Below are 9,853 nucleotides of genomic sequence, written 5' to 3'. Positions count from 1 at the left end.
CCGGATCCCGTCGACATTCTGCCACGATATTTCGGCCCAGAGACGTCCGGCCATCATCAGGTGAGTACACAACTACTGAAGAGCCCAGGTGCAGTCGCGGTATTTATACCGATTCTCGTGCACGTGTTGACATGCGCGGCACAGCCGAGTTGTACGTGCTGCCCTCGGTGGTGAAAGTAAAAGATCATCTAGTCATTGAGTATCGAATGACGCTGTCTATTCCGCTGTGAATGTATAATTTTAATAACAGGATTCCAAGTTTTATCCAATTGAAAGCCGTTGTCACGATTTATAAGATTATCGGCAAGACGTATTTCCACTGATTCCTTGATTACGGAATCCCAAAATCCGGAAACCGGAGCTAAAATTTTTGTTCCATTGTATTCCATTGAATGTCCCATTGAAATACAGTGCTCTGCTACTGCCGATTTTGACGGTTGCCGCAGACGGGTGTATCTTTCATGTTCTGTACATCGTTCATGGACAGTTCTTGTCGTCTGGCCAATATATGCAGAGCCACATTCACAGGGAATTTTGTAGACGCCTGCTTTCTTCAGTTGTAAATCGTCTTTAACGGATCCAACCAGGGCCCGGTTCTTTGCTGGTGGACGGAAGATAACCTTGATTTTATTCTTCTTCAGTAGTCGGACTATTTTCGACGACACATTCCCGGCGTATGGAAGAAACGCAGTTGATTTAAAGTCGTCATCAGCGTCTTCAGTGTCGCTGTACTTAGAATAAGCTGGGAAGGAAAGTATAGCGAAAATTGGGGAAAGAATTAAAGTTTGCACTTTTTAAAGAAATTGTAAATAGCAGGGAAAAGCCGATTTCAGGACAATTTGTTAGTGTGGGTTACCTACATTCATGGACAAGCATGCATTTAGAGGCCAACCTATTGTTCTCTTTTGATTGACAGGTCTTTAAAATATTGTTCTGGTAAGTGAATTATAATCCCCTGGGGATAATCCTTCCTTTTGATTTATAGGTCCTTATACAATTGTTACCCCAACCCTCCCCCTCCCACCCCCCTCCTTCCCAACTCATCAGGAAACCTCCCAAAACAGGCGTGAAAAAGACTCAGTTGATCGGTGATTTGGAGGGAAATCTATTGCAGTGTGTGGAATATTGTTTACGCAGTTTAGACAGTGTGTGAAATATTGTTTATTTAAACAATTTTTGGGATTCAAGATGGTGTGTGGCATATAGGTTACTTATTTAGTTAAAGAATTTGTCAGGAAATCGATCGCAATACGGAATATATAAACAAGTGCAACGCTTTTTTATTCTGATTGCGCTTGGAAACGCTGAGTAGTCTTAGTTTATATTTGCTGCCAGAGTCAGGTAAATGGTTCAAATGGCTCTGAGCACTATGAGACTTAACATCTGAGGTCATCAGTCCCCTAGAACCTAGAACTACTTAAACCTAACTGACCTAGGGACATCACACACATCCATGCTCAAGGCAAGATTCGAACCTGCGGCCATAGCATTCGTGCAGTTCCGGACTGAAGCGCCTAGAACTGCTCGGCCACCCCGGCTGGCTAGATTCAGGTATTTATGGCTCTTATTATCTATTTTCCTCACTTTTTGAAGTACTCTGGTGTCTAAGCGCAGACGGAAAAATCAGAAACATTACATATCTAAAAGTTCATGACAAATTTCGAAACCCAGCGTCATATTCTGCAGATGCAATCTCGGTGGCAAACTAATTTGTACAGATCGAGAACCATACAGCAGTCATATTGCACTGACGGTTAAACCCTGCAAAAGTGGTCTACAGAGCATGAATGGAATGAAGTGCGGTGTAGTATCCACTGTTTGGGGGCTCCCGTGTCTCTCTCTATCGTCAGGGTACCACAACGAAGGTCAAAATCGCCCAATGCCATAATTACAGACCACATTACTAAATACCACTAACTACGGGCCACATGTCGGCCTCTTTCGATTTCGCAGCCCCCAAACAAAGCATCAAATGGGAAATTCCAGACTCACTTCCTGTCTCTGTCTTTCTCAAGAGACCACTCCCTGATTGTCCGTGTGGACCAACATCTCAAAACATGCAGACAGAGGGTTCATCTCCCCTCAGAAAACAGTGTTCCTATTGGGTAATGCTAGAGGCAAAGAAAGAGCTAATGCGATTCTGATATCAAAAATTGAGTGAAATAAGCCTTTCGCACTACCCTTTCCAATTAATTGTTTAACAATTTACAGGACTCAAATAGATCGCTTGAAACACTCACCTCCACCTTAAAATTGTCCTTCTTTGTAATAATACATATTTTCAACGTTTGAGTATCGCACACAGACATTATGCAAATCAAGTAATGAAATTTCCACCACAAATGTGTCATAGCGCTAAATACATCTGAGGTCTTGTGTGCAACCAACGTTTGAGAGCACGAACACCCTTCTCCTCCACAATGCTCCACTAAACATATCTGGTGAAAAAAGAAAAATCCTAAAGATCACACAGACTAGTGTCCGTGAGGTGCTCACCATTCACTGTTTGCAGCAAAGCCCCCAACTGCACCTGAAGGCATGTGTGCACACAGTACAACTGTCGGAAACAATAAACTGACCAATCGGCAATTTAATGTCGCGACTGGGTTTTTAAAAGTACTGTAGAATTCCTAAACTGGTTCTCTCCACTACATTCGGAGGAAGGAAGGGAGGTGATAGAATAAAAACAGCGAATACCTCTGGAAGACAGAGTCCACTGCGATGTATTGAGAAGTGCTAAACGCGACATACTTGACCACAATCCACTCTGTATCAATAAGCTGTCTTGGTCACATGTCAAAGACATCTGAAAACACTCGCCCATCCCACGCACTCACTTCCCAGACGTCCACACGCACCCTGCCAAACCCTCAAACTCCACCATCACCAACGTTCACAGACCAGAGAAACTACACCAATGGTCGCGGCCGCAGTCGTGCATGCCAGAGTGTACCACCCCCAGCCATGAAGGGCATCCAGGGATGATTGGAGTGGTAGGAATTCGGATGTTACCAAAACGTCTAGTGCAAATGTCCATGTTTTTTAATCTTCTCTCACGCAACACACTCAAGTGTCCATTCATACAGCACACTGGTCACTTCGCGAGCCCTCACCCTCATGGACAAGATCACACAGGCTGGCCCACTCTTTGTACACATCAAAGGCTGAGATAATCTGTTACGTCTGGTTTCTGAGTGCTCATGACCGCCCTTTCAGGCAGCAGCGTTGCACTGCGAAATAAGCAGCAGCTTGGACGTATTCAGTAGTTCTGAACATTTCCACCCCAACGCGAAATGTAGATTCCTCCAGTTTATACGAGAAATCGGACAATGCATGTGCTACCTTCTCACTTCGCTAAGTGCCTTTACTTGTGAGAATACTGTAGAGGACTATGACATAGGGTGTATTCCCCATAAGTATTCTTTCATCAGGTAGAAAAATATCTTTCCTTATCTGTCATGTGGTGCATCACAGGACTAGAATATTAAACTCATTTTTGGCTCATGACGGAGTGCTAAGATCTACCACTGTCACAGGACGCCTCCTCACTTTCGAACTCTCTCTTAAGGTAACGAGATGTTTCGCCACATCCGAAGGACAGTCACATATTCTGAAGACAAATATTGGACTGCAAGGAACATACAGGAGCATACATAGACTCAGACCACAATTTAATGATAATGAAATGTAGGTTGAAGTCCCCCCCCCCCCCCCCCATTGAACCGTGGACCTTGCCGTTGGTGGGGAGACTTGCGTGCCTCAACGATACAGATAGCCGTACCATAGGTGCAACCACAACGGAGGGGTATCTGTTGAGAGGCCAGACAAACGTGTGGTTCCTGAAGAGGGGCAGCAGCCTTTTCAGTAGTTGCAGGGGCAACAGTCTGGATGATTGACTGACCTGGCCCTGTAACACTAACCAAAAAGGCCTTGCTGTTGTGGTACTGCGAACGGCTAAAAGCAAGGGGAAACTACAGCCGTAATTTTTCAAGAGGGCATGCAGCTTTACTGTATGATTAAATGATGATAGCGTCCTCTTGGGTAAAATATTCCGGAGGTAAAATAGTCCCCCATTCGGATCTCCGGGCGGGGACTACTCAAGAGGGCGTCGTTATCAGGAGAAAGGAAACTGGCGTTCTACAGATCGGAGTGTGGAATGTCAGATCCCTTAATCGGGCAGGTAGGTTAGAAAATTTAAAAAGGGAAATGGATAGGTTAAAGATAGATATAGTGGAAATTAGTGAAGTTCGATGGCAGAAAGAACAAGACTTCTGGTCAGGTGAATACAGGGTTATAAATACAAAATCAAATAGAGGTAATGCAGGAGTAGTTTTAATAATGAATAAAAAATTAGGAGTGCAGGTAAGCTACTACAAACAGCATAGTGATCGCATTATTGCGGCCCACGCCTACTACAGTAGTACAAGTCTATATGCCAACTAGCTCTGCAGATGACGAAGAAATTGAAGAAATGTATGATGGAATAAAAGAAAATATTCAGATAGTGAAGGGAGACGAAAATTTAATAGTCATGGGTGACTGGAATTCGGCGGTAGGAAAAGGGAGAGAAGTAAACGTAGTAGGTGAATATGGATTGGGGGTAAGAAACGAAAGAGGAAGCCGCCTGGTAGAATTTTGCACAGAGCACAACTTAATCATAGCTAACACTTGGTTCAAGAGTCGTGAAAGAAAGTTGTATACATGGAAGAACCCTGGAGATACTAGAAGGTTTCGGATAGATTATATAATTGTAAGACAGAGATTGAGTAGCCAGATTTTAAATTGTAAAACATTTCCAGGGGCAGATGTGGACTCTGACCACAATCTATTGGTTACGAACTATAGATTAAAACTGAAGAAACTACAAAAAGGTGGTAATTTAAGGAGATGGGACCTGGATAAACTGACTAAAGCCGAGGTTGTACAGAGTTTCAGGGAGAGCATAAGGGAACAATTGACAAGGAGGGGGAAAGAAATAACAGTAGAGGAAGAATGGGTAGCTTTGAGGACTGAAATAGTGAAGGCAACAGAGGATCAAGTAGGTAAAAAGACGAGGGCTAGCAGAAATCCTTGGGTAACAGAAGAAATATTGAATTTAATTGATGACACGAGAAAATACACTCCTGGAAATTGAAATAAGAACACCGTGAATTCATTGTCCCAGGAAGGGGAAACTTTATTGACACATTCCTGGGGTCAGATACATCACATGATCACACTGACAGAACCACAGGCACATAGACACAGGCAACAGAGCATGCACAATGTCGGCACTAGTACAGTGTATATCCAACTTTCGCAGCAATGCAGGCTGCTATTCTCCCATGGAGACGATCGTAGACATGCTGGATGTAGTCCTGTGGAACGGCTTGCCATGCCATTTCCACCTGGCGCCTCAGTTGGACCAGCGTTCGTGCTGGACGTGCAGACCGCGTGAGACGACGCTTCATCCAGTCCCAAACATGCTCAATGGGGGACAGATCCGGAGATCTTGCTGGCCAGGGTAGTTGATTTACACCTTCTAGAGCACGTTGGGTGGCACGGGATACATGCGGACGTGCATTGTCCTGTTGGAACAGCAAGTTCCCTTGCCGGTCTAGGAATGGTAGAACGATGGGTTCGATGACGGTTTGGATGTACCGTCTCCATTCGTCCCTCCATTCACGCCTGTCGCGACACCACTGGAGGCGGGCTGCACGATGTTGGGGCGTGAGCGGAAGACGGCCTAACGGTGTGCGGGACCGTAGCCCAGCTTCATGAAGACGGTTGCGAATGGTCCTCGCCGATACCCTAGGAGCAACAGTGTCCCTAATTTGCTGTGAAGTGGCGGTGCGGTTCCCTATGGCACTGCGTAGGATCCTATGGTCTTGGCGTGCATCCGTGCGTCGCTGCGGTCCGGTCCCAGGTCGACGGGCACGTCACCTTCCGCCGAACACTGGCGACAACGTCGATGTACTGTGGAGACCTCACGCCCCACGTGTTGAGCAATTCGGCGGTACGTCCACCCGGCCTCCCGCATGCCCGTCAACTGCACATACGGTTCACGTCCACGCTGTCGCGGCATACTACCAGTGTTAAAGACTGCGATGGAGCTCCGTATGCCACGGCAAACTGGCTGTCACTGACGGCGGCGGTGCACAAATGCTGCGCAGCTAGCGCCATTCGACGGCCAACACCGCGGTTCCTGGTGTGACCGCTGTGCTGTGCGTGTGATCATTGCTTGTACAGCCCTCTCGCAGTGTCCGGAGCAAGTATGGTGGGTCTGACACACCGGTGTCAATGTGTTCTTTTTTCCATTTCCAGGAGTGTACAAAAATGCAGTAAATGAAGTAGGCAAAAAGGAATACAAACGTCTCAAAAATGAGATTGACAGGAAGTGCAAAACGGCTAAGCAGGGATGGCCAGAGGACAAATGTAAGGATGTAGAGGCTTACCTCACTAGGGGTAAGATATATACAGCCTACAGGAAAATTAAAGAGACCTTTGGAGATAAGAGAACCACTTGTATGAATATCAAGAGCTCAGATGGAAACACAGTTCTAACCAAAGAAGGAAAAGCAGAAAGATGGAAGAAGTATATAGAGGGTCTATACAAGGGCGATGTACTTCAGGACAATATTATTGAAATTGAAGAGGATGTAGATTAAGATGAAATGGGAGATATGATACTGTGTGAAATTGTTTGACAGAACACTGAAAGACCTGAGTCGAAACAAGGCCCCGGGAGTAGACAACATTCCATTAGAACTACTGACAGCCTTGGGAGAGCCAGTCCTGACAAAACTCTACCATCTGGTGAGCAAGATGTATGAGACAGGCGAAATACCCTCAGACTTCAAGAAGAATATAATAATTCCAATCCCAAAGAAAGCAGGTGTTGACAGATGTGAAAATTACCGAACTATCAGTTTAATAAGCCACGGCTGCAAAATACTAACACGAATTCTTTACAGACGAATGGAAAAACTGGTAGAAGCCGACCTCGGGGAAGATCAGTTTGGATTCCGTAGAAATGTTGGAACATGTGAGGCAATACTGACCCTACGACTTATCTTAGAAGAAAGATTAAGGAAAGGCAAACCTACGTTTCTAGAATTTGTAGACTTAGAGAAAGCTTTTGACAATGTTGACTGGAATAATCTCTTTCAAATTCTGATGGTGGCAGGGGTAAAATATAGGGAGCGAAATGTTATTTACAATTTGTACAGAAACCAGGTGGCAGTTATAAGAGTCGAGGGACATGAAAGAGAAGCAGTGGTTGGGAAGGGAGTGAGACAGGGTTGTAGCCAATCCCCAATGATATTGAATCTGTATGTTGAGCAAGCAGTGAAGTAAACAAAAGAAAAATCCGGAGTAGGTATTAAAATCCATGGAGGAGAAATAAAAACTTTGAGGTTCGCCGATGACATTGTAATTCTGTCAGAGACGGCAAAGGACTTGGAAGAGCAGTTGAGCGGGATGGACAGTGTCTTGAAAGGAGGGTATAAGATGAACATCAACAAAAACAAAACGAGGATAATCGAATGTAGTCGAATTAAGTCGAGTGATGCTGGGGAATTAGATTAGGAAATGAGACACTTAAAGTAATAAAGGAATTTTGCTATTTGGGGAGCAAAATAATTGATGATGGTCGAAGTAGAGAGGATATAAAATGTAGACTGGAAATGGCAAGGAAAGCGTTTCTGAAGAAGAGAAATTTGTTAACATCGAGTGTAGATTTAAGTGTTAGGAAGTCATTTCTGAAAGTATTTGTATGGAGTGTAGCCATGTATGGAAGTGAAACATGGACGATAAATAGTTTAGACAAGAAGATAATAGCAGCCTTCGAAATGTGGTGCTACAGAAGAATGCTGAAGATTTGATGGGAAGATCACATAACTAATGACGAGGTATTGAATAGAACTGAAGAGAAGAGAAGTTTGTGGCACAACTTGACTAGAAGAAGGGATCGGTTCGTAGGACATGTTCTGAGGCATCAAGGGATCACCAATTTAGTACTGGATGGCAATGTGGACGGTAAAAATCGTACAGGGAGACCAAGAGATGAATACACTAAGCAGATTCAGAAGGATGCAGGGTGCAGTAGGTACTAGGAGATGAAGAAGCTTGCACAGGATAGAGTAGCTGCATCAAACCAGTCTCAGGACTGAAGACCACAACAACAACAGCAGGTTGAAGTTCAAGAGAATAGTCAGGAAGAAACAATGTGCAAAGAAGTGGGATACGGAAATACTAAGGAATGAAGAGATACGCTTGAATTTCTCTGACGCTAGAGATACTGGAATAACGAATAGTTCTGTGAGCAGTTCGGTTGAAGAGGAATGGACATTTCTAAAAAGGGCAATAACGGAAGCTAGAAAGAAAAGCATAGGTACAAGTACGGTAACTGTGAAGAAACTATTGGAAGAGAAGAAATAGGCGGGCTACGCCGAAAGTAAGGTCCGATGGGGTGCGAAATGGAAACCACGGTGAAAATCCGATGAAGCTTTGCACAGATGTGTTGGGCAGTGTCTCTAGTACGCCCGTCGACCACGTCAGGTGGCTCTTTTCAGTTATGAGCGCCCAATGAACTGTAAAGATGCTTAGAGCAATAGTATCTCCCATCAAGTATGAGGGCCTGGTCTGAGATTTCGCGTGATGTCATGGAGCCCACATAACGTAACTGTCATACGTTTTCTTTTGCATGATAATTCTCTGCCCACTGTGAAGGAGCAATGAAGATGCCCCTACAGCGTTTTCAGTGGCAAGTGTTTGACAACCCACAATAGAGCCCGTAATTGGCTCTCCCTGAGTTTCATCTCTACTTACAGGAACGGCTAGCTATGAAGACAACGTTCTGGCACAGAGAACGAGCTCCAGACCAGCTTAGAGAATTAGCAGGAAGCACAGGCAGCTTGCTTCTATGACGAGGGTATTGGAAAGTTGGTACAACGTACCGACAAGTGTCTAAATCGGAGCGGCACCTATGTAGAGAAGTATCTAGAAGGTGTAGCTAACTGTTGCAAATAAAAAATTTTTGATTTTCACGGTGGTTTCAATTTTGCGACCCATCGGAGCTGATTTCCGAATAGGCCATGTACTTCAGTTGATCGACATAATAAGGAAGTACAAACATGTTGAGAGAAATTCAGGAATACAGAGACAGAGATCACTTAGGAATGAAGTAGACAGAAAGAACGGGGGAGCTAAGGCGAAAAGGCTGCTTGAAAAATGTGAATAGATCGAAAAAGAAATGATTGTCTGAAGGACTGAGTCAGCCTACAGAAAAGCCAAAACAATCTTCGTCTAAATTAAAAGCAAGGACGGTAACATTAAGAGTGCAGTGGGAATTCCTCTGTTAAATGCAGAAGAGAGAGCAGATAAGTGGGGTTACTGCGTCGAAGGCCTGATGGAGTTATAGAAGAGGAAACAAGAGTCGATAGGTGAGAGATAGGGCAATGCAGTATTAGAATAGAATTTAAAAGAGCTTTCGAAGACTGAAGGTCAAATAACGGAGAAGAGAGAGACAATACCATATTCCATCGGAATTTCTAAAGTCATTGGGAAAGTGGTAACAAAACGACTATACACATTGGTATGTAGAATTTCTGATATACCATCAAACAATACACCGTTAGACTTTGGGAAAAACATCATCCACACGATTCCGAAGACAGGAAAAGTGAATAAGTGCGAGAATTGTCACACTATCAGCTTAACAGCTCATGCACCCAAGTAGCTGATAAGAATAATATACAAAAGAACAAGACCCGTTGATACGATTTGTCGACCTGCAAAAAGATTTCTATAGTATAATATGGTGCAAAAGTTTGAAATTCTGAGGAAAGTAGGGATAAGCTACAGGTTGGTTGGC

Source organism: Schistocerca gregaria, chromosome 4 (genome assembly GCF_023897955.1).
Source record: "Schistocerca gregaria isolate iqSchGreg1 chromosome 4, iqSchGreg1.2, whole genome shotgun sequence".
In the NCBI taxonomy this organism is placed as follows: domain Eukaryota; kingdom Metazoa; phylum Arthropoda; class Insecta; order Orthoptera; family Acrididae; genus Schistocerca; species Schistocerca gregaria.
This window is presented reverse-complemented; position numbering follows the sequence as displayed.